The sequence below is a fragment of the Octopus sinensis genome, linkage group LG25 (assembly GCF_006345805.1).
Source record: "Octopus sinensis linkage group LG25, ASM634580v1, whole genome shotgun sequence".
NCBI lineage: Eukaryota > Metazoa > Mollusca > Cephalopoda > Octopoda > Octopodidae > Octopus > Octopus sinensis.
This window is the reverse complement of record NC_043021.1, coordinates 24,781,557-24,808,809: the sequence shown is the minus strand read 5'-3', so window position 1 is coordinate 24,808,809 and position 27,253 is coordinate 24,781,557. Positions and strand designations below refer to the sequence as shown.

The 27,253-nt window shown below is 38.7% G+C and overlaps 1 protein-coding gene across 1 annotated transcript in view; it reads left to right on the top strand.

Annotated features, from left to right (window-relative positions):
* The first annotated feature begins 5,811 nt into the window (after window positions 1-5,811).
* LOC115224314 (lissencephaly-1 homolog) overlaps window positions 5,812-27,253 on the top strand; it is a 115,513-nt gene continuing 94,071 nt past the window's right edge. Inside the window, exon 1 of the mRNA XM_029795159.2 lies at window positions 5,812-5,953. The gene's annotated coding sequence lies outside the window, so the exon portion shown is untranslated. The remainder of the gene's footprint in view (window positions 5,954-27,253) is intronic.

The following is a 27,253-nucleotide window of genomic DNA, read 5'->3' as shown; positions in this document are numbered from 1 at the left end:
TATCATTGCCATCCTGTTGTTCCTCCCCGCCTCTAAATACCCACATTTCCCTAGTGACTGCATTCCCCTCCCCTTTCTGCATTCATGTGAAGTCCTTACTTCCTACTCATGCAGCCTGGCCAATATTCTGTCACCCCATACCTGGAGGGCAAGCCCTGGCATCTATCCCTTTCTTGCTCTACTCTACCATCCTGTTTATATTCTGATCCCTGTACCTTGAAGATATGACCTGGCACTTCCCTGCCATCTCTCTCCCACTCTCTCTTGCACTCTCACCCTTTTTGCTCTCTCCCTTTCTCTTGCTCTCTCTCCCTCTGGCTGGGTAACCATATATCTCCTCTACAGTGACACACCTGTTTCTATCCCTCTGTCACACTCTAACTCTCATCACCTGGTACACGGCCACCTCCTCCAATGCCCCACCATCTCAAAGGATATTTGTCTTTGGTGACCCCCACCAGTGCCAGTGACCAAGTAAGACTACTTCCTAAACCCATTTCACTCTAAGAAACTCCTCACATTTCGTCCCCTCAACATTGATGACATCTCATATGTCTTCTAAGGCCTGCAAGTCATTCCACACTGATTACAAGTTGGCCCCTAGCAGCAGCAGCAGCAGCTTGACCATCTACGGTTCTAATCTTACAAAATGAAATGGACACTAATTTTCAAAGGAAAAATATTAATTTTGTTAAAATAAAATTAAAGAAAACAATATTGAAAAAATAAAACAAAAGTGAAAAAATTATGTTTCATGTTGATTTTATATGGAAGTTTTCATAAACACACACACACTCACCTTTTTCTCTCTTTCTCTCAATATAAATATATGCATGTGTGTATATATATATATAAGGAGAGTTTACGAAAAAAACAAAAGACGAAGACAGGTGGTGTACAAAACAAACAGATGTATTAGTATAACGCTCAGGAATAGAAAAAGTCTTTTACGTTTCGAGCCTACGCTCTTCTACAGAAAGGAACACAGAAAAAACAAGGAGAGATAAAAAAATGTGTGTAGTGGCTACTCCTTCCTCCTTTTCCACTCTTTGTATGACCCTTTCTCACTGCTACACATGTAGCATCCTCTGACTCATTTACTTGCCACCAAGCCTAGTATGTATACTCATCTGCATCTCTTGTATCACTCTTTTACTCTCCCTCCATCTCTCTGCATATGGTATTCAATGTGACTGGGGAAATCCACCAACAGAATCATTGACATGCCCAGTAAAACACTTTGTGGCATATCGTTCATCTTTATGTTCTGAGTTCAAATTCCACCAAGGTTGACTTTGCCTTTCATTCCATATATTCAACTAGACCCTTCCTGCAAATTTCAGGTCTTTGCCTTTAGTAGAAAAGATTATTATTATTATTATTGAGTGAGAGAGCAGTGCATGCCATCAAAGTGACACTGGGGTAAAATATACGAAGCCCAGCATACCCATCATGACTACCCGTCTGATAAGGGTACACCAGGCACATGCATCACAACCATATGTGCGTGACATGGTGATCTCATATCAAGATAAACTGCACATGACCTTGCAGGTGGAGCCCAGTTAGAATTTTCTTCAGGTCGAGTAGCCCATCCCGCTCAAAAGGTCCCTGAATAAGGGTTGCTTTAGGATGATGAATGAAACACATGTTTCCAAAGGTGAATTATTCAAACCCCAAAGAATCCCTCTCAACACATGGCTATGATGCTCCCCCACTACTTCTGCTCGTGATCAGAGATGCACATATCGTCAGCCACTAAGGGACATGGTCAACTGGTTAAGGTCAAACAACTGACAAGCAAATCTGTGGTATTGAGCAGAATATTTGCTGTAGCCCATCTTTTATACCAAGACAAAACAATGTACATGATAACACTTCCAATCAGTTAAGATCAGAAGCCATGAGAGCCACTACCTGGTACTGCATCAGGGCATTATTATTGTTATTATTACTATTATTATTATCATTGAGTGAGAGAGCAATGCATGCCATTAAAGTGACACTGAGGAACAAATATATGAAGCCCAATATTCCCACCATGACTACCCATCAAATAAAGGTACACCAGGCACATGCATCACAACCATTTGTGCGTAACATGGTGATTTCATATCAAGATAAACAGTGCATGAATTTGCATCACCTTGAAGGGGTTTTAGCTGAACAAATTGACCCCAGGACTTATCTTTTAAGCCTAGTACTTATTCCGTGGGTCTCTTTGGCCAAACCACTAAGTTATGGGATTTAAACACACCAACATCGGTTGTCAAGTGGTGGTGGGACACACACACACACAATAGGCTTCTTTCATTTTCTGCCTACCAAATTCACTCACAAGGCATCAGTTGGCTCAAGGCTATAATAGAAGACATTTGCCCAAGGTGCAATGCAGTGGGACTGAACTCAGAACCATGTGGTTGGGAGACATGCTTCTTACCACAAGAGCTGACCAGCTGAAGGGCTGTTCAAGTTCCTATTGTCTGTTTTGGCATGGTTTCTGTGGCTGGATGCCCTTCCTAACACCAACCACTTTACTGGGTGTCTGTGGAGGCGCAATGGCCCAGTAGTTAGGGCAGCGGACTCGCGGTCGTAGGATCGCGGTTTCGATTCCCAGACCGGGCGTTGTGAGTGTTTATTGAGCGAAAACACCTAAAAGCTCCACGAGGCTCCGGCAGGGATGGTGGTGATCCCTGCTGTACTCTTTCACCACAACTTTCTCTCACTCTTACTTCCTCTTTCTGTTGTACCTGTATTTCAAAGGGCCGGCCTTGTCACTCTCTGTGTCACGCTGAATATCCCCGAGAACTACGTTAAGGGTACATGTGTCTGTGGAGTGCTCAGCCACTTACACGTTAATTTCACGAGCAGGCTGTTCCGTTGATCGGATCAACCGGAACCCTCGTCGTCGTAACCGACGGAGTGCTTCCATCCCACTGGGTGTCTGCTGGGTGCTTTTACACAGAACAGCCCCTATGAGCCTGCAAGATTAGGGATGCAGGGAACATGTCTGTATGCAAGGGCAACCTCAATTTTACTTAACTTGGCATGTCTTTCCAAGCAATGCAAACCACCAGGAGTTTTGGTCCCTGTTATCCCCTCTGTGAGTCCCAGCGTCTCTCTCTCTCCCCCCTCTCTCTCTCTCTATATATATATATATTTGAACATATTAATCAAAGCTCTTGTGATTATAGATCCTGGTAAGCCAATCTTATCAATTACTTTTGCACCAGATATTAGGTTATTGGATAATTATTTAATAACTGTGCTCATGAGACATGTATAGAAAAAAAAATGGCAACAAAAAGGCACTCATATTCGTCAGTAAGGTGAAGATATGAATCAAAGTTTAATGTGATATAGATCCATTACACCTGATTATGACAATTGATTTTGCACTGGATATTAGATAACGGGAAAGTGTCTACTACACATGCTCTTCAGAGATGGCATGTATGGAAAAAAATAGCATCCCAAAAGAGCGCATCTATTAGATAACCATCCTCTTGCCTAATATCTGTTGTGAAACTGAATGGTAAGATCAACTGGAATTGAGTCATAATACTGCATACTTTGATGTATGTGTGTATAATGTGTGTGTGTATATATATATATATATACCCGAATCGTGGCCGAAGCCAGTGCCGCCTCAACTGGCTTCCGTGCAGGTGGCACGTAAAATGCACCAATCCGACCGTGGCCGATGCCAGCCTCGCCTGGCTCCAGTGCAGGTGGCACATAAAAAGCACCCACTACACTCATGGAGTGGTTGGCGTTAGGAAGGGCATCCAGCTGTAGAAACATTGCCAGATAAGACTGGAGCCTGGGGCAGCCTTCTGGCTTCCCAGATCCCCGGTCGAAGCGTCCATGATGATGATGTAACGATCGCAGGTACAATGATGACATGCAATGCATGTGTGAATAGAGTGGTTGCAGGTGTTAATATATGATTTATGAAAACACGTGACATATTAATAAAAATCTGTAAATGTACAACCATCCAGATTTCTGAGTACCTTATTTCTACTCATGTATATCTATCATCATCATCATCGTCGTTTAGCGTCCGCTTTCCATGCTAGCATGGGTTGGACGGTTCAACAGGGGTCTGAGAAGCCAGAAGGCTGCCCCAGGCGCCAGTCTGATCTGGCAGTGTTTCTACGGCTGGATGCCCTTCCTAATGCCAACCACTCCGTGAGTGTAGTGGGTGCTTTTTACGTGCCACCCGCACATATATATATATATATATATTATGTGAAATAGAAAGATGAATAATCTTGTTGTAGATTAATCAAAAGTTAACCGATACCTTAGTAGCAAAAATCACAGCAGTAAACGCACGGTTGGAGGTACACCATCTGGCGTTGCAACCCGTGCGTTGGTGCGGATAATTGAAATTAAAACATTATTGGTGAATTGAAGAAATGGAGCTGAACGCAGATTGAACAGAAATCGTTTTATTTCATTCACACGTGTTTCGAAAGGCACAAATACCAAAATCCGATGAATAATGGGACCATATTGTGTCTTTCTCTTCAGGAAGAAAAAAGGAAATCCGTTGTTTCTCTAACGGATTTCCTTTTTCTTCCTGAAGAGAGAAGAACAAGACACAATATGGTCCCATTATTCATCGATTTTGGTAATTTGTGCCTTTCGAAAAACTAGTAACGTTGTAGAATGAAATGAAATAAACGATTTCTGTTCAATCTGCGTTCAGCTCCATTTCTTCAATTCACCAATAATGTTGTATATATATATATATGATTGATGATGATTAATATATAATATAATATTATATATATATATATAAATTAAAATAAGCACTTAGATTTGTTTCGACAAAGATTGGTCCAGGCCATGTCTAACTTAATAGCACCACCTGATAGGATTATCTAAATCCTGTTTAAGTCAAGTTTTGTTTATGGTCCATTCAAGTAGAGTTTTTGTTGTTGGGTGAGTTGTATCCAATTATGGGTGGCTTATCTGGTATTCCTTGAAGGAATCTATCCAGACTCTGTTTAAAGTTGATGGGATCCTTTTCCTCTTTGATCTCTTTCGGGACAATGTTAAATGTATATATATGTATTTATATATATATGTATATATATATATACATATATACATACATATATATACACATCTATATATGTATGTATGTATATATATGTATGTATGTATATATATGTATGTATGTATATATATGTATGTATGGTATGTATTATATATGTATGTATGTATGTATATATAATATATGTATTATGTATGTATATATATATATATATATATATAATATATATATATATATACACACATGTATATACATAATACACATACACTGACACCCACCCAAATACAATATTCATATCTAAAACATCCACCCATATTTGTAAACGTGTGTGTATAGAGACATCCCTTTATGTGTGTGTGTCTGTCTGTTTGTATGTGTGTAGTAAGTATTGTGTGTAAATACGCAGTCGAATGACTGAAATCAGGAAAAGGATAAAAGAAATGCAGAAGGAAAGAATGAGAGAAGAGGAACTGCGAACGAATAAAAGATGGAGATGATGAACAGGCGAATGATGGCGAATGAAAGAAGCAGGGAAGTGACAGCAGCAACAGTCAGCAGCTGCAACAGTGAGTGGGAACAGCAGCAACAGTCAGCAGCAGCAACAGTAGGAGTAGCAGTGGGAGGAGTTGAACATTGAACAGTAGCTTAATATGATTAGAAGAACAGGGGGAGGGAATTTTGTTGCCTCTAACGGAAAGCTTAGCCTTTCTCTTTCCGTCTCCGCGTCACTCTGTTTTCACGTCTATATCTCTCTATTCGCCTCCTCTTTCACCCTGTCCCTGTTTGTCTGTTTCTCTCTTTCTCTCCTCCTCCTCTGCGCACTCTCTCTCCTTTAACGATTATTATTACTCTGGTGGGACTACAAGTTCTAAATAATAGCCAAAGGTAAGTCCAAAAGAATCCCTTCCATTTTAACAATGACAACATAAGCCACATCACTGACCATCGTACTAACATCTCTGCTACAGAATATTCCATTCCGTCCACCGTCCTTGCCATATTTCGCCTCCAAAAAACCTTTCCTCTCTCATTCCACATCAATTAACTTTCCAATATGGCTGCTCGCCTTCTCAGTTGGTGCGTGTGTACACACATATACACCATATACATACATGTATATATGTTATGCCTGTTATATATGCGTTACGTGTGTATGTCTATTATATATATATCATTTTATGCCTATATATCTTATTTGTCTGTTATATCTTATATGTATGTCTTACATTTTACACCACTAGCTTCAGACAATTAGTGTCTGTGACAGTGTATATGATATATATATATATATATATATAATATATATATATATATATATATGTATATATATATATGTGTATATATATATGTGTATGTTATATTCGTGTGTAATATTTTACATTACTACGTAATACATGGCTTGCGATTAGTACCTGTTATATAGTGTGTGTATATATATATGCGAGATATAAATGTGATATCTTATGTCGATGTATGTTACGATCTCTATGTATTATGTAGCATAATGTCGTCTGTCTGTGATGTTTGGTGTGTATATATTTCAGATGTACATATTGTGTTTCTGCTGTGGATGGTGTGTATACGTATATGTTTAATGTGTGTACGTATTCTGTCTTGATGTTATGGCTTGTCTCTCTCTCTCTCTTCTCTCTCTCTCTCTCTCTCTCTATATATATATATATATATATATATATATATATGATAGTAATATTAGGGAGTATAACTCCAAACTTACAGGGAAAAATTCCAATTTAGTATTAAATCAAATTTCACAGTACAAATATATAAAATATGAATTAGAGATAAAACCACTATTATGCAACTCAAACAATGACAGACACAAACCAATACATAAATAACAAATAATATATATATGATTTTTTAAAAAATAAATAACTTAGAACTAGATCTCAAAAAGGATAAAATGAATGATAAATATATAATATAATAAGTTTGAGTTGCATAATAGTGGTTTTATCTCTAATTCATATTTTATTTATATATATATATATATATGTATGAAACAATGACATTCCTTCGGTACTGGTCTACTGAGTGTCTGTATGAGGAGGCGACGTCATTCCCCCTGTTTTTCAGCCTCGCCTCTTTATCTATGTCATAAGGAAAGGTTGTGTGGGTGACTGACGTCGTCTACCAATACCGAAGGACTGCCAAAATATTTACAAGAAAAAAAAAAAAAGTCGGCAGTGACTTCAAAATTTCATCTTGCTCGCCTTCCTCTTACTAATATATATATATATATATATTTATATATATATATAATACAATATATAAATGTGTGTGTATATACTGCCTTGCTATTATGGATGTATGTATTCTCTGTTCGTCATTGATGGTGTATATGTATGTATACACACACACACATGTATATCTGATTTACTATTATCGTCGTCTCTGTTATGTAGGGTGTATTTTTAGTAGTTTTGGGATAGCCATCCTGCGAAGTCCCATTCCTCGTGCAGAAAAGGAAGAGATTACGAAAGTAAACGGGGCGTGGAAGGTGTGTGCAGAAGCATTGTCGAGTTTCTCAATTTATATTAGAATCGAACCCAAGAATATTAGAAAATGAAGCAATCGGGTGGGGAAACTTATCCGGTTCCCTTTCCGCCAAAGTATGGGACTTCGAAGGACAGCGTTTCCCGAAACTCCTTAAACTTACTATTGTCAGTTATATTTTTTATGTTGTGTGTGTGTATATATATATATATGTGTATATATATATGTGTATATATATATGTGTATATATATATACACACACATATATATATATATACGTGTGTGTGATGTGTGTCTATTTTACATTTATCCTACTTATTGTGTAATATGTCAAAGTATATATTGTATTTGACATGTATGGGTGTGTGATACTGCTTAACTCAAGGCAGCCGTATTGCAGCAGGCATGATGAAAGGCCTTCCAAATGTGACCACTTCGTCTTTCCATGTATCTCGGACTACATTGGTTCATTATGTCGTTTTATTTGAAGACAGTATGGTGTGATTTGAGGAAATTTGACTGCCATTTCTAGTAGTCCGTGTATCTATGTTGAGGCATCTACGTGGAGGCTGCTTGCTTATTGCTTAGCCCCGGGGTCATATTTGGTTTGAACAGATACAATCAAAGACTTTCCACTCGTGATCACCCAGATTTTTTTTTCTGGACATAATTTATTCAGGGCTAAATTATTCAATGTGGCCGTCCCGTTTCTAGGACAGGATGGACTTTGACGGAGACTGCCTCTTGGGTTCGATATATATATATAGTGTGTGTGTGTGTGTGCAAAATATTGTAATTGTGTTGTGTGTGTGTGTGTGTGTATGCCTCTAGGTTTGTCACTCTACGTCTACGTTGTTTAATGTATTAATTATATGTCTATTACTAGCTTGCCCTTTTGGATGTCTCCACATCCTATAAGCTGTAATAGGTTTTTGTCATTATGTTCTGATTTGCGTCTACACACAATTTGTTTGATTACTTACGTACGTATTTTCTTTAAATATTACGTCACCGAAGACTAATTCTTTGAATTTGAGTCACATTTTCAGCGATAAAAAAAAAGCAGTCTAAAAGATATCGTTTTGTTAAAATCACTTTCGTTCAAATGGGAATCTTATAAGACCTAGAGTGCTTGGTCTCACTTGGCCATCTTGCTTATATATTATTTATAGGAGTTTATTTTTGTCCTGTCTGTGTCGGTATTAAATTGGTTGTTCCTGTATTCATCACGTTTTAGATATTTGGTTAAGGTGCGCTTGTGTGTCTGTGTGTGATCTTGTGTCTACGCCTGTCACATTTACCTGTCTGTTTTTATCTATACTTGTGATCAGATGTATGTCGAAGATATGTCGATATTTAGGTCTATAGACCGATATCGAGTATTGCTAAGTGATAGGTAATGTTCGAGGGACTTGGAATTTAATATTGTGTGTGTGTATATATATATACACACGCATAAATATACATACATTGCGCACTGCTGCTGATGGTAGCATTACTTTTTTCCTCTCGCTTTTCTATATTTGTCAATTAGTTGGGTGCACCTCCTTCCGATATTTCGTTTCCTCATAACTTTCTTAATGTTCTCTGAACGAGTGAATGGATAGAAATGTGTTTGAAATGATTATATATATATATATCTATATATATATATATATATATATATATATTATATATATATATATATATATATATATATATAATATACACTCTTTCTAGCATTTGGTTTTTTCTAACCCACGCACGTCCCTCGTTTAGAGGCGCACAGTGCATCAATATCGACTCCAGTACTTGACTGTTACTTTATTTTATTGATCCCAAAAGAATAACTTCGATGAAATTTGATCACACGAAATTTAAAGGGCCACAACTACTCCAAAGCATTTTGTTCGACGCTCAACCGATCGCAACATATTGCTTGCTTTTATACTGACCCATTGAATCCATCGCTGATCAACTACCTTCACCTTATGTTTGTGTGTATCAGTTCCGACACTAAAGACCACAGCCACCCAGTCCCTTATACGGCTGCTACAAATAAAACTAACGATGGACATTTTAGACGCCTCCAACGTCTAAAATTCTCTCATCTGACACACACCCTTCTTTCAAACAGCCCACAATTTCATATTGGTTTGGCACTGGACTTGATTGCCTCGTAATTTTGATATCTCAAACTATTGAAACTAGAAAGGTCAAATGAATTGATTCCTAGGTAAAATATACTTTTAAAAATTTGTTTTCGAGATGTTTTATTGCCAAGTTATGTTGGACATTTAAATTAGGTTTTGTCAATTGCATTCAACATGTCAGATGTTGGGAGAGATTCAGAGTTTATGTAAAAAACGAAATCAGTTTGACGAAACGCAAACACACAGACATGGCTATAATTTATCTATCTCGTCTACGCTTTGTGTCGGACACGATGACGGATGTGTTGTATAACTCGTTCCATCATTATTGTGCTGTGTTCCTAGTCAGTCACCTGCTATTGTACCCCAATAGGGACTTGATAATGGTTTGGGAAGGGTTCTCGGCGATGTTTTGACACAACTTATAAGCAACTCACGAAGAAAAGGGTTCAGAATTGACTGGCAAAAATTTTAACAAAAAGGTATGAAATATTTGGAAAAAAAAATTCCTTCACTCGTAATTCTTGTAGAAAAACCCAGGAATAACTGCCCCACCCCCGAAAAAAACCCCCACTTTGAAAGGGAAAATAAAATCCACTCTATTTGTCTTTTTTTCTTCTTTATGAGGCAGTGATTGTTATTCCAAAATTCCGCCGGCTTCGACACGGTTCGTCCTCTCTTAAGAACAATTGACAAATATATTTCTATCGAAAGAATGCGACAATTTCGACCCAGATATTTGTGGTTAGACTAATTAGTTCTGTAAAACATACAAATTGGTCGCAGAGGGAGAAAATGTCCACCGTTATTGGTTGATGCCGGATCGAACTATTCTTTCCGACCTTATTTACACTGTGTGTGTGTGTGTGTGAGTACTTACAAGTAAAGAAGAACTCAACGACTTACTACAATCCTCAATGACTAATACCTGCTTCGCCGTACAAATATTTCGTAGTCTGTGTGTGTGTGTGTGTTTTTAAACACCGCTTCCTGCCTTGAATGTGTTTGGTGCTTAACATCTGTTATATTCTTATTCACTTTGTTTGTTTGTGTGGGTGGGTATGAATGTGATAGACACGAGAAACCGAATACTGACATTGAATAGTGTTTCGAATGAATGAACCTCTCTGCTCAATGTTACTGAGTGGGTGTAGATGTGTATTGGCTGTGTATATAATCTGTATTGGTCACTGTTTGTGTATATTATATAAATGGAATGAAAAAGAAGACCATCGTAAAACAGGAGTTTGTATTCATATATTTTATGCAATATGTCCAAACACACACACACACACACACACATGTTTTAATTTTGAAACCAGTGTTTTTCTTTCTCTGTCTCCCTGCACTCCAATATTCTTCAAATTTCCCCTCGAAGTTGTTATTTACATTAATCTGTACCCCGCCCCCAATCCTCGACCAATCTTATTGAGTTTCTCTTCCTTTCTTTCAACCCTTTTGTTATTTAAATAACAATATTTAATTTCATAACTTTCAACCTGTTCCTCTTTTAGTACTTACATCAAATTCGATCCTAAGCCCCCTAATTTCACAAGCTGTCAGCTATTCTCGCCCCCCCAACTTACATTTTCACTCGTTTGCGTCTGTCTTCCTAGAAGTTGCTCTCAAACACCTACTTGTGGTCATTATTTAATCAATATATTCCGTGCGACCGTCTCCCCTAATTCTAGTTCTGTATCTGTTTAAAAGTCCTATAGATCATATTTATCTCTGTTAAAATGTCTTTATTGAACAATACAGAAAGTCAACCATGGCAAGGTTTGAACCCGTCATTTGAGGAATGCTTATTTGCTTTTGCTAATCTACTCTGTTACATCCCACTTTGGAACAAATTTGTAAGGGAGTAGCTGCTGTAATGGGTTTTTTTTTTTTTCTAGTGACAGATAAGTTTTGGATTAAATATTTGACTATCTCCATCTGACCAGTAAAGTACCAGTTATATATCTGCTTAATTTAATATGGTAAACCCTTTAATGTGGTCAATGCCTGGGATAACATACAGGGCGTAGCTGTAGATGTGTACCCCTTCTCTGATTTTCTTTTCCCCTAATCTCCTTAAAAATACATTTTTTTTCAATGAAATTTTCCCAGAGAATTTTTCTTTCAGTTTCATGAAGATAATCGTACTCTATATTCTCGAACATATTTCCGGAAATTTTCACTAAAAAGTCTGCAATTCAAAGAAAGTTATGGGGAGAAATAGTTGGGGGAGATTTTAGTTATGTAACGCTAAGTGCGTGTTTGTTGCCCCTCCCCCCAGCGTATTTAAAGCAATAACGTCAGTGATGAACTAAAGAAAGTGCTTGTTCCATTAGTTGTTTTGCTACGGAGTTCTTGAAGCTTGGCATTTATGAAAGAAAATGAACTTTAGTGATGGAAATGTAGCATATGGCAATGATTTTAGGTACGTTTTAGATACGAGATAAATTCGTAATTTTGCCTATGGTGTTGTGGAAGTAAGAGGGTCTTGATTTTTTGTTCAATGTCTTTTTCTTGGAATATTCCCTTTGGTTAGATTTTCTTAGAATATGTATAGCTGTGTTTTTCTGAAGGCGAACTGGCAGAATCGTTAGCGCGTCGGACAAAATGCTCTTGATGATCTGTGTTAAAATTCCACCGAGTTCAACGTTGCCTTTCATCCTTTCGGGATCGATAAAATAGCAGTCAAATACCGAAGTCGATATAATCGACTTACCACACTACCTTGCTTAAAATTGCTGGCCTTGTGCCAAAATGTTGATTACTGAACTGCGGCGATGCTGGGGCATCGTCTTTAGAGATTTTAGTCGCTTCTACAAACCCCTCTACCCCTTTCATTCAGGTGCTTCTTATATTATCAATGCTTGTTGGAAAGCTAGGTCACACGACCCGAAGGCACACAGAACGTTTGTTGCCGTGGAGCAATTTTTACGCAAATTACTAATTAAATGTCCTCTAAAAGGAAGTGATATATATGTCAGCACTAGCCTAGATATTTAAATTTCTTTGACTGTTTTCAGCAATTTTCCATAGTTTGACTGACATCCTAACCGTGACTGTCTCATCTTGTTAAGGACGCTTTATCTTTATATCCATCAATATCTAAGACTGTTGCTATTTCTAGCATCAAGTGACTCAGTAGAAACTTCTTCATTAGCTTATAGGCGGCATTTAACAGTTCGTTGTCCAGCCTTAACACTGGTAGTGTTGCCTGGAAGTTGGTTTTACTATGATTTGCCATTAAGTAAGATGCGATCTCGTGGCTAAAGTACACGGAATCAGCAATGAATCTTTTGGAAAAATAATCAATACAACACCAATTGAGAGCAGAACTTGATAAAACTGTCTTCTGTTAGCTCTCTTGTGCAGCAGGTGACCAACAGCAATTGTCTACCTACGTTTACTTGTTACATTATAGTAATTACTGGTGTTTATTACAAGCTGAAGACTTTAAAGCTAAAGACGGGGAACTGCTTAAAAAGAGAAAATAAAAATCACGATTCATCTCAGGTCTAGGATCATTTCGGTTTGAACGGCAGTTTTTTCTAGCGGTGTCATATAAAATTGTCACCCATAATTATGACCCTAGAATCGATCTATTGCATTTCAATCTCTTTTAGGGTTAGTTAGGGGTGGGAGAAGGGTATATTTTTTTCTTCACAAATGTAAATAAACCCAATCTGTTTCTTAAACGAGGGACATATTCATACGGCACAGAATGCTTTTTAACTCAATAGACGTCATTGATTGGTTGAAATTGAAGAAAAAAACAACAAATATCTTACAAATTATAGAATTTTCTCAATAAAGCCAAGAGAAAAAGATGTTTTATAAACACATTCTACCAGTATACGAAGTTTAAAATTGTTTTAGTTACCTAGAAATTGTTAAAAACTGCCGTTCAAACCGAAAAGATCCCAGGTCTGTTCTTTTTCTTACGTAACTATTCTTAACATTTATAACCATGTGTTGGTGTTGCCATCTGCTGGAAGGAGAAAGCAGGGACTGCATTAAAAGGGTGGAAGGAAAAGTATAATGGTAGGTAGAGGGGTAGGTAGTTGGGTAAGAGATTGATGGAGAAAAACAGCCAGGTAAGCAGTGAAATGCAGAGGGAAGATGGAAGAAAGATATAGTGTAAGAGAGGGAGATGGTGGGAGAGTTAGATGTAATGTGATGGAATAACAGAGGTGTGGATAGATAGATAGATAGAAAGAGAGAGAGAGAGAGAGAGAGAGAGAGAGAGACTGGTATGACTTGTGAAATTGTTATTGGATGGGATGGGGAGTTGTTGGGAATGAAGAGGCGGGGGGAGGCTTTGAGAAAGGTAAAAGACGGGTGTGTGTGTGAAAAGAAAATGGATTAAGGGCTTGAAGCAAAAATACTCCCCCTTTTGGGACAAACCTGCCTAAGACTCCTCTTGGGTCTGTGCTATAAACTTCTTATTTGAAGTTATCTAAAGTTTAAAATCTTCCTTCAAAATTTTATGTTCCAATTACCAAATTTTCCTTATTTTCAAAATTAATCGAAATAAAATCAGTGCAATTCAATAGAAATTTGATAACAAAAGGGTTAAGACTTGGTGACAGGCAGCAGAAATAAGCTGTCATTTTTGATGAGTACTGTTCTAGTAAGTACTAAAGAACATAAATACAAATCACTGATCAGAAAAAGAATTCAAACAAGAAAATAGAAAAATGCTTCTTAAAGTTGTGAATCTTTTCTGTACAAAGTGCTTCTACACATGAGTTTATATGTATGAATTGAATCTTAGTAGAAATTTGAGATTGGGGAGAGGAGGGAGTGTTGTTAATTGGATTTTCACTGATTGAGAATTGTGAATGCTTTTTGTAGGCAAAAAGGAAGGAATAAAAAAAAAAGAAAGAACCAATCACAAATAACCTGCGTCGGAACAATTGCATGTCGACAGAGTGACAGAGGAAGGCAGTTTCCGTTTAGTCTGCTGGGTTCCAGGTTATTTGTTCAGAGATGTTCACAGGGGTGTGAGGGGGGTGGATGGGGCTATAGATAATGCTTCATAGAAACTATATAAAAGTTCTATTTTATTTTTTTTTTCATGTAGTGTTGTGTGTGAAGTGTGTTATTGCCTTGAAAAAGAGTGAACAGATTTCTTCCAAGCTCTCGAATTCTTCTATCTTCACTCTCCCCCCTCCTTCCATACATAGAAGCAGACCCAAAGTTACTTCATGGTAGTAAGTTTGTAAAAGGACAAATATTTTTTGAGTTTTTCTGGGATACTGATATGGTCTTATCAAGATGGGGGTTCTTGCACAAACATTTCTACTTACATTCCTTTTCCAACAATTATTTTCTAGCTCCACGCCCTTCTCAAGCTATTCACTATCACAGCAATTGTAATTTCTATTTTTTAAATAGTCACTTGTGTTTGTTTAGTTTCTTTCATATCACATGGGAATTGTGTGTGTGTGTGTGTGTGTGTAGTTTGTATACGAGTGCATACTTGCACCTATTTCTTGTGTACTATAAATACTATATATATATATATATATATATATATATATAGATAGATAGATAGATATATACTTCTGAATGTCTGAGATGGATACCCTTTCATTTGCATGAAACTTTAACACAAGGAGCCAAGTCCACCTGTTACTCATACAATTCCATCTGTATTGAGTGCTACTTTTGTCCACTTGTGTGTGCGTGTGTGTATATGTATGTGTGTGTGCATATATTTATAGGCAAAAGTTTACAAAGGCACCAACTAGAATGGTTATAGCAAGCCATTACCTGGAGGTAAAACGAATGACAATATTATGATACTGGTGGACTCCCTGCTGTTGGAGACGACAAATGAGCTTCCACCTTTTGCTGAAAGCCTTGCACAGGTGATTTGTGTTTGGAGATTGAATGTGTGTGCTGTACGTTAGCTCACCTGCTTCCATCTAATTGATGTTGCCTGGGCAGGTGCACAGTGTACCTCATATCAGGTGTCAGAGTGATTGCAGAGCAACAAGACACAAAGTATTTTACTCAAGAACACAACGCACCACCCAGTCTAGGAATTGAAACCACAATCTCACAGTCATGAGTGCAACACCCAAGACCACTAGGTCATGCATCCTCATTTTAATAATAGTGACACTAATAGTAAAGATGCCCAGTAGATTGCCTAATTTAGCCAAGAATATGCGTTGCTTTGGTCATCTTTATTATTTTTATTAATGCTGTTATTTTACTGTTTCATCGTCCTGTTAATTTGGTGTATGTATGCATCGCTTAACTGGCCAAAACTTCAAAGTTACTGTCAGCAACATTCTTGTTTAACAATGATATACATACATACAGACACGAATGATGGTTTAAGTGACTGAGACTTTGAAGTCACTGTCGATACTTATTTTTGTTAAAGATTAATGAATTTGTACCAAATGTATTGTGTAATCCTTCAGTTTAATGTGAAACTGTTTTTATTATCACATGAATAACAAATGACGCACAGACACACATGTATAGGACCGACATGGAGTGGGTATAAGAAATGAAACTAAAACATGAAGGATGTAGGAATTGTGTGAAGCTCTGTCAATAGAGGGAATGTTTTGCGTTTCTAATTAGACCCATGATGTCTTAATTAGGGTGGTTTCAGCTACACCTTGTTTGGTGTATTGGATAAAGGAAGTAAAAGACATTCTATGTTTGGTATAGGCTAAAACCCTCAGAAATTCCTTGGCAGCATCATTGCTTTTCTGCTCTAACGAGAAAAGTGATCTTGTTGAAAAATGCTAAAATGGTAATTCCCAGTCTTTGGTTTTTAAAGAAGTCTCTTGTAAGATTGTGTTATATACAGGTATACACTTTTATTTTACACACCAACACTGGTTGTCAAGTGGTGATAGAGGGACAAACATGTACACAAAGACACACACACACAAATACATTATATGAATATCCATAATGAGCTTCTTTCAGTTTCCGTCTCCAAAATCCACTCACCAAGCTTTGGTTGCTTTGAGGCTATAGTAGACACTTGCCCAAGGTGCCACACAGTGGGACTGAACTTGGAACCATGTGGTTGGGAGGCAAGCTTCTTACCACACAGTCGTCGTGCCTGTGCCTATCTATAAACAAAATAGGAAGTTGGAAAATATTTTGTTATTTTTTCGCCATTACACGTTTCATTTGCTAATAAGTTACAAAATTATACTTGTAGTACAAAACTTTGTAATTCCTATTAGCAAATGAAACATGTGTAATGGTGAATAAATATTACCAAAAGAATATTTCCAACTTCCTGTTGTGTTATATAATAACTCTGCCAACGATATTTCCACAATTTTCAACTCTAATATGTACCTTACAACAACATCTACATACTTGATTGTAATAACGGAATAAACAGATGTGCTTCAAGAGGATGCAGTTTGCTACCTGCATAAGTATAAATATATACATATATATGTGCACATGGAGGAAAATCTTTATTACAGTCAAATATTATCAGATTCTTATTGATGTCAAACGTTTCCTAGTTTTTCATGGAGATAGCTATCCCCCTACGTAAACCAATGCATTGTCTATAATCATTATGAACATCACCAAAGCAACTGACAAACTAGATGCAGTTATATGGAGGCGTTATGGAGGTACTGGTGTAATTGTACACGTGTACATATATCTACATACATATCCATATGTATGTACAGTAATACCTCACATTATGAGGACCCCGCTTTATGAGACCCCAGGTGTTTGAGCTTTTACAAGTTTTATTTTCTGTTTATGAGTTTTCGCTTTGCGAGTGTTCTCCAGGAACGAATTAACTTGTGTATTGAGGCTTGCTGTATAAACATTTGTTTATATGATGTACCTGTACATCTCTATATATTCCATGGACATGTTTATATTAATACATATTGTGTATCTGTATATTTGTGTAGGTATTCAAGGATGTATGTATGCTGGTAAATGTTTGTGTATATACCCTTTTACTCTTTACTCTTTTACTTGTTTCAGTCATTTGACTGTGGCCATGCTGGATCACCGCCTTTAATCGAGCAAATCGACCCCGGGACTTATTCTTTTGTAAGCCCAGTACTTATTCTATTGGTCTCTTTTGCCGAACCGCTAAGTGACGGGGACGTAAACACACCAGCATCGGTTGTCAAGCAATGCTAGGGGGACAAACACAGACACATAAACATATACACACACACTTATATATATATACATATATACGACAGGCTTCTTTCAGTTTCTGTCTACCAAATCCACTCACAAGGCATTGGTCAGCCCGGGGCTATAGCAGAAGACACTTGCCCAAGATGCCACGCAGTGGGACTGAACTCGGAACCATGTGGTTGGTTAGCAAGCTACTTACCACACAGCCACTCCTGTGCCTATTTATTTTTTTTTTAACATAGATGTGTGACAAAAAAACGTTTAACCCTTTAGTGTCCAGATTACTCTGTCAAATATAATGCTTTTTCATTCACATTGTTTTGAGTTAATCCTGCATTATCTTGTAGCTCTGAGAATTTGATGATGTGATGCTTTATTTTGAGGATGACATTGTAGGATATGAGTGAGAAGCCAGATCCGGATGGTTTAAACATAAAAGAAGTAGAAAATTTGGGGCCGGATATGACCGGTTTAAATGCTAAAGCGTTAAGGGCTGGGCGACTTCCTGATTGGATTCAGCTTTACCTGTCTTCATCTTTAGTCCAAATATTGTTGTTGTCAATTTTCTATTCTTCTGAATTTAAAATACTGACCGATTGTCTGCTGGGCGTGAAGTTGGACTCTGTATATCCCTTTCTAACAAACGTGGTCATATGGTCATCCTTGATCAAATATGTCCCAGACCCCCATGACCATTATAATGTCTGCTTGCATGGGTTGAATGGAGTTTTATAGTTGGATGCCTTTCCTATCACTAACCCTCACCTGTTTCTAAGCAAAATATAGTTGGACATATTTTCTAATGAAAGCTGGAAACAAACATCACATATTGACACTCACTCACAACTATCACATGATGTCAAGACAAGGAGCCCCCCCTCACACACACACACAGCAGGCTTCTTTCAATTTCTGTTGACCAGATGTACTCACAAAGCTTTGTTTGGCTTGGGGCTACAGTAGAAACATGGCCAAGGTGTCATGTAGTGGGATTGAACCTGAAGCCATTTTGGTGTGAAGCAAACTTCCTAGCCACACAACCATACCTGAAACTGTTATTGTATGTTTTAATTTTTTAAATTTATTATTCATAGCTTGTCTTTAAGATGGCCTTAAATTATATTAATATTATTTTGGCTGCTATATCTAGCACATCAAGCAGCCACACAGAGGTTCTCTTTTTAGCTTATGTAAGATATTATTGTTAGTCAGTGAGAGTTAATAGTAATCCGGATTAAGATATGTTGCAATATTCAATTTCCAATGTCTTACTGTTCTGAATTCAGGTGTTGCTGGGATTGACTTTGATATTTATCACTGTGTAGTGGCATTAATCCATTCCTTATCATCCTGAATAATTTCAATACCTAGTGCAGTTTGTCAAACAGTTTTAGTTGATAGTCTCGACTCTGCAGGAAAAGATTAATTTTGGGGTTTTAGTTACTCTTAAAAAATATTAACCATAATGATTTGTTATTATTCTGAGCTCAAATCATGTTGAGGTCAACTTTGCCTTCCATTTTTACGGGGATTGATAAGATAAAAAACCAGTCATGTCCTGGTGGGGGTGTGTGATGTATTTAGCTACCCCCACCACAAAAAAAAATTGCTGGCCTTGTGCCAAAATTTGAAAGAATTATTAATCCTGCCAAGGTCAACTTTGCCTTTCATCCTTTTGGTTTTTAAAATGAAAAACTGGTTGAGTATCGGGTTTGATGCGCTGCTTCCTCCTAAACTTTCTGGCCTTGTGCCATAATTTGGAACTATTATATAGGGTGGCAAGTTGGTGGAATCGTTAAAACATTGGAAGAATTGTTTTGAATTATTTCTTCTTGCTTTTTGTTTTCAGAGTTCAAATCTTAGCAGGTTTCATAAAATAACCCCAGTCAAATATATCTGGTGTTGACTATCCCCTTCCCATCAAGAATTGCTGGTCTTGTGCCGAAATAAGAAATCATTATTAACGTGGCAAGCTGGCAGAATTGTTCGAGCATTGGGAAGATGCCTTGAATCTGTCTTTTGGCTTAGGTCAACCTAGTCTTATTGAGCCTGAAGTAAAAGGTAAATACTGGTCGAATACAGAGGTTGATGGTATCAACCCCCCTCCCCTCAATTGCTGGCTTTGTGCTTAAATTAGAAACATAAAGATGCTGTGCTTTTCTGTTATACAAAATATGAGATAATCCCTAATAGTGTGGGACCCTGTGCTTTTGGTGAGCTAGCCTTGGTTTCTTTAATGAAACACTTCATGTTCATTGATACTGATTATCTTTGAATCTTTCATCATTTGGGTTTCTGGGTCCATGAAAAAAACCCCCCAAAACTTGGTTTCCACAGTGTCTTAGGGGCCAGTCCCATTCCTAATTAAGCTGTCGTTTGATGAAGAATATTGTTTAGGAAGTCTTAAGGACTTTTCATCTGATCCCTCTCAATGCCCTCACATCAGATGGCAGGGGGGAATGCTAGAACAATTTCAGATCCTTTGTGGATGAATTTTGTAGACGGAAACTGTGTGGAAGCTTATTATATGTGTGTGCATATAGATTTATATATCTCTATGTGTGTGTGTGTGTATATATATATATATACATATAAATATATATATATATATATTCACATAGATATGTTTGTGTGTGTATGTATACATACATATATACACGCAGAAATATGTGTGTGTCTGTATATACATTTGTGTGTGTGTGCATGTTTGTATCAATCCCCCCCCCACTGCTTGTCAACCAATGTTGGTTTGCTTTCATCGATGATGATGATGACTGTAATTTAGCTGCAGCTGGCAAGAGACCAATGAAATGAGAACCGTAAAAAGCACCCACTACACTCACGGAGTGGTTGGCATTAGGAAGGGCATCCAGCTGTAGAAACTTTGCCAGTTAAGACCGGAGCCTGGTGCAGCCTTCTGGCTTCCCAGATCCCCAGTCGAACCGTCCAACCCATGCTAGCATGTAGAGCGGACGTTAAACGATGATGATGATGTTTTAAAAGTAAGAGAATGAATATTGGGACTGATTTGTTGTAAACCCTTTAAAGCAGTGCCCCAACATGGCCACAGTTCATTTTGTAATTTTGAAAATGATGACCACCTTGTAAAATAACTTTGCTAAACTGGTGTTTGGAACATAACATGAAATTTTCCTGGAAGGGTTTTAGCTCACTTTTAAAGCAAATTTATCTCATAAAACCAGGCAGGGTCTCTGGCAAAGGGTTAAGGGTGCATGCAGCTGCTGAGAGATCCCAAGATATTGAAAAAATCAACTGTTTTGTCAGTGGCCTAAAAAGTAGTCTTATTTTTCTGTGAGGGCAGAAAAATAACATGTCCATGGGCATATGGCGTAGTGGTTAAGAGCACGGGCTACTAACCCCAAGAGTCCGAGTTCGATTCCAGGCAGTGACCTGCATAATAATAATAATAATAATAATAATAATAACAACAACAACATCAAAAAATACCTTAGGAATGAGAATCCAGGTTCGAAATTTCCCCAAGACACCTGATGAAGGCTGGAGGGTATATCAGTGGAAACAACAAACAAGATGAGGACAAATATCTGTCAATTGTAAATAATGCATATGAATAGCTAGGAGCTTCTCAGCCAACTGGTTTTGGTTTTAGTCCCACTGTGTTGCACCTTGGGCAGGTTTCTTCTATTATATCTCTGAACCAACCAAAGCCTTGTGAATGCATTTCGTTGATGCAAAACTGAAAGAAGTCCTTCACGTGTGCATTTGTGTGTCCTTGTTTTGATGTTGTCTGAGAGTTGCAATTGAGTGTCATACAAGCAGTGTCATTTGTTTCCAATATTTAGTGGAAACCTGCTTGGCCATGGGGAAGCACCACTTTCAACCATTTAGCACTGATATGACAAGCTCTGTGTGTGTGTGTGTGTGTGTTGTGTCGCTGCAAGAGTCTTAAATATTTTGATGGTAAAAAAGTAACAATGCTGGTTCCACATAAAAAAAAAAAAAACACCCAGTACACTCTGTAAAATGGTTGGCATTAGGAAGGCCATCCAGCTATAGAAACCATGCCAAAACAAACAGTGGATCCTGGTGCGGCTCTCCAGCCTTGCCCTCTCCTATCAAATTGTGTAATCCATGCCAGCATGTAAGACAGACGTTAAATGATGATAATGATATGAAAAAATTACTTTTGAGATAAAATGCAGAAAGACAGCTTCTTGAAAGCAACAAGTCTTCAAAACTCTCAATGTCCTTTTCCATGCTTGCATGGGTTGGTTGGCATTTATTGAAGAAGATTTTCTATGGCTGAATGCTCTTCCTGTCATTAACCCTCACCTGTTTCCAAGTAAAGTAATAATTCATGGTCAGACACTTGCAGAATGTTGGGAAGAAATGACACTGCTTGTATGACAGTGACACTCATTTACATTTGTCACATGCAGTCAATGTAAGGAGGTACAAGCATCATGACAGGCTTCGTTCAGTTTCTATCTATCATATCCACTCCCAAGGCTTTGGCTGGCCTGTGTCTGTAGAAGTCATTTGCCCAAGGTGACATGCACTGAGACTGAACCTGAGACCATGTGGTTGGGAAGCAAGCTTCTCGGTCACACAGCCATATCTATGCCAATCATCATCATCGTTTAACGTCTGCTCTCCATGCTAGCACGGGTTGGACGGTTTGACCGGGGTCTGGGAAGCCAGGGTCTGCACCAGGCTCCAGTCTGATCTGGCAGTGTTTCTACAGCTGGATGCCCTTCCTAACGCCAACCACTCCGCGAGTGTAGTGGGTGCTTTTTACATGCCACCTGCACAGGTGCCAGAGGGGGTCTGGCATCGGCCACGATCGGTTGGTGCCTTTAACGTGCCACCAATGGTTATCAAATTTCAAATAATTTTTGTCTGCTGTGTATGTCAAGTCCCAGTGACTTGTTTTGTCTCTGAATATTATTGAGATTGAAGTGCTGTCCAATATTCTTGCAATATTAGTTGTCCAAAAAAATCTTACGAGTGTCGGTGTAACTTGCTGGTGCCAAGCAAAGGTTTCGTTTTGCAAAATCTTAAATGTTTGGATATAGAAGTCTTGTTGGCATGGTTGTTGGACAGTTTTGCATCGCTCGATTTTTCAACAACCTTGACAAATAAACATAGGGACAACTTCAATGTATTGCCAGTTGTACTGCAGGGGACCTAAAGAGTTAGGTTTGGGGATGAGTAGCAGTGGTTGACCAGTTAGAATTTTGGCCAATTTTAGTTATATCCATGGAACTGTAAAATCATTTTCCTGTCACTGGAGTATGTGTCAGTAATAATAATGTTGATCTTTTCTGATTCAGATCAGAAATCAGGCTCAGCTGGCGACATAAAGTGAGGACTTGAACCAATGATAATAAAACGAAACAGTGAATGGAGAGAAACTTGGATGACATATCTGATGAAGCTATTACTAAATATAACCCGATTTACACTTGGTTACTCGTATCTACCTAGAGTAGTCAGTAGGGTTTTTTTTTTTTTTATTTGTAGTATAATATTTTCAAGGGAGAGAGAACTTGAAAATATATTTTGGCATAGTTATTATCATATTTGGAAATATCTACTGAACTCAAATCAGGATTTGTATGCACACACACACACACACAAATGTGTGTGCTTCACCTTTTTCTCTCTCTCTCTTTTTGATAAAAACTCATTATGACTTGAACTTTCAATAATGGATATTTGTTATGATCTTCAAACATTTCCATTGATATTACTATCAGAAACTCATTAACATTTTTGTAAACATTTGATGGTTTAAACATGTTTGTCCAATTTTTACCTTGTATCTTTAAACTCTCTTACTCTCCTCTCCATTTTTTAAAATATATTTCTACCATTGATAAACAAAAAATTGTCAAAACTAGTTTGATATGTGAATAAATCTATTTAAAAATGACCACACGTTTTTTTAGTTTCAGGTGGTATTTCCAAACCCCAAAACAAATTCTCACATATATATATATATGAGGAAAAAATCTATCAGAAAGGAACTCTATCTCTCTTAAAAATATATCTTTTGATAAGCATAACAAATGCGCAACCGGTAAAAAGAACTTTCACCTAATTAAATTACTTAAATTATTTTGTCAGCATTTTCTTCATTTCCTTTTTTATATATCACAACTCGTGTTCCACTTCTCCTTTTTTAAAAATATATATATATATATATATATATATATAGTTTGGTGCTAATGGTAGTCCTAGTGTATACCGTCTCTTTCCCCTGTATCAAACATTTTCTGTTGCTCTGCATATAGTTGTTGCATATTACCATTAATTCCCTTGTGTGCATATATTTCTGCATAGCACCAGTTGCAGTTTTACTGGCTGTTTTCTAAGATTATGCCAACAGCCATTTCACATTTTTTATTCATCCATTTTCCTGCTTTTTGCCTTTTACGAAACACAAAGTTTAAATAAAAAAATAAAAGAGACTAACAAACAAAATATTGGAAAATAAAATAAGAAACAACCATCGAACCTGATGCTACTGATACTCTTTACTCTCTTTTACTCTTTTACATGTTTCAGTCATTTGACTGCGACCATGCTGGAGCACCGCCTTTAGTCGAGCAACTCGACCCTGGGACTTATACTTTGTAAGCCCTGTACTTATTCTATCGGTCTCTTTTGCCGAACCACTAAGTGACGGGGACGTAAATACACCAGCATCGGTTGTCAAGCAATGCTAGGGGGACAAACACACACACACATACATATATATATATATACATATATACGACAGGCTTCTTTCAGTTTCCGTCTACCAAATTCCACTCACAAGGCATTGGTCAGCCCGGGGCTATAGCAGAAGACACTCGCCCAAGGTACCACGCAGTGGGACTGAACCCGGAACCATGTGGTTGGTTAGCAAGCTACTTACCACACAGCCACTCCTGCTATTATAGATTTTTTTTATTTATATTTTGCTAAAAGCTGACAATAGAATAATTCCGTAATTGGCACAGTAACCACTATGGTTATTATTAATCTATAACCCATCACCATTACCATCACCATCCTTGTCTCTTTATTCCTCCGACTACTCATTGCCTACCTAAATGTGTGTGTGAAAACAATTTTGTATGTTTAGTCTTTGATATATATATATATATATACATATATATATCACGTGATCACGTGACCGACCAGTCCATCAGATGTAGTTACACATCGCTGGTCACAATGCGATTCGCATTGTTTTAGCCTTCGAATGACGACACCCTGCCGGCTAAGCGAGCAGGCCAATATATATATATATATATATATATATATATATACCGTCCAACCCATGCTAGCATGGAAAGCGGACGTTAAACGATGATGATGATGATGATGATGATGTATATATATATGAAATATTTACCTCTTATGTTAAAAATAAAACTTGTTTTATTCGAATATATAATTTATTCCTGCCAAGATCGCTCCCCCCCCTTCCACCTCTCCATACTGCCATTCCTATAAACATCACTGCCTCCTCCTCCCCCTCCCTCCCTCCTCCCTATTATTCTTACCTGTCCAACATGGCTACCCTCTTCTGCTATTATCATTTCTCTCCATTAGAAATAATCACTAATGGTATTGCTGCTGCTGCTGCTGCTGCTGCTGCTTTCATCGATATATCTCTCTACCACAATTGTTGACACTGCCATCATTATTGATATTACTGAAACATTATGGCTACTGTTACCACCACCACCGCACCACCGCCACCATACCACCACCCTCACTAAAAGCAAGGCGCGATATACTGCTCCCCCCCCTGCTACTGCTGGTGACTATCCCCCACCCCCCACTGCCACATACTTCTGCTACAGCCTTCCCATCTCTATTATTGTAACTGTTTCCAGCCTCCCTGCCACTAAATAATTGTCATGGGCCAATGGGGGGAAGCCTCTATAGTCATTCGACTTGCTGGAAACAGCAGCCAAATCATTTTGCCATCTTCAAATAAGAGAACAACACACTGGCTGTTATTCTGAATGCGATCTGTTAAAAGATGACTTGGGGTCCTCTTAACTACTCACCTCACCAACACTGACAATGTTACCGTAAACACTACCACCACCTCGTTACCTGTGATATTATTACCAGGAGAGTGTCTTGTGGTATTTGCTTGCACCCTTTACATTCTGAGGTCAACTTTGCATTTCGTCCTGAGGTCGATGAGTACTGGTCAAGTACTGGACTCAATTTCAGAGACCAAACTCTCTCTCTCTCTCTTTGTACCCCCCCCACTCCCAGAAGAAAATGTTTTGAGTGTGTTCCAAATGTTAGAAAATAATATTACCATTGACACTGTTAGCTGAGCCCCCACCATCGCCACTGCCACCATCACCACTCCCACCATCGCCACCATCACACTCCCACCATCACCACTCCCACCATCGCCACCATCACCACTCCCACCATCGCCACCATCACCACTCCCACCATCGCCACCATTACCACTCCCACCATCGCCACCATCACCACTCCCACCATCGCCGCCGCCACCATCACCACTGCCACCATCCACCATCGCCGCCCCCACCATCACCACTGCCACCATCCACCATCGCCGCCCCCACCATTACCACTGCCACCATCGCCGCTGCCACCATCGCACTCCCACCATCGCCACCGCCACCATCACCACTGCCACCATCCACCATCGCCGCCCCCACCATTACCACTGCCACCATCGCCGCCCCCACCATTACCACTGCCACCATCGCCGCTGCCACCACCGCCACTCCCACATCGCCGCTGCCACCACCGCCACTCCCACCATCGCCGCCGCCACCATCGCTGCCGCCACCATCACCACTGCCACCATCCACCATCGCCGCCCCCACCATTACCACTGCCACCATCGCCGCTGCCACCACCGCCACTCCCACCATCGCCACCGCCACCATCGCTGCCGCCACCATCACCACTGCCACCATCCACCATCGCCGCCCCCACCATTACCACTGCCACCATCGCCGCTGCCACCACCGCCACTCCCACCATCGCCGCCGCCACCATCGCCATCACCACTGCCACCATCGCCATTGCTACTGCAACCATCACCACCGCCACCATCGCCACTGCCACCATCATCACACTGCCACCTTCAAAAAGAGAAAAAAAAAAAATTTGTTACATTGAATTGAATTACCTTTGATTTACTGGAACTGTCCATTGCTGGAACTCTTTGATACTAGGTCAGCTCACTTGGTCAGCTCACCTGGGCCTAAACAACAACTGGCATCCATCCTTTATCCCTAAATTATTAATTCTCATTCTACCCAAATGAATCATAATGTATTGTCTTTCAGAGATTCTGCATTAATCATGCGTATTTCGCTGTTATACAAAACAA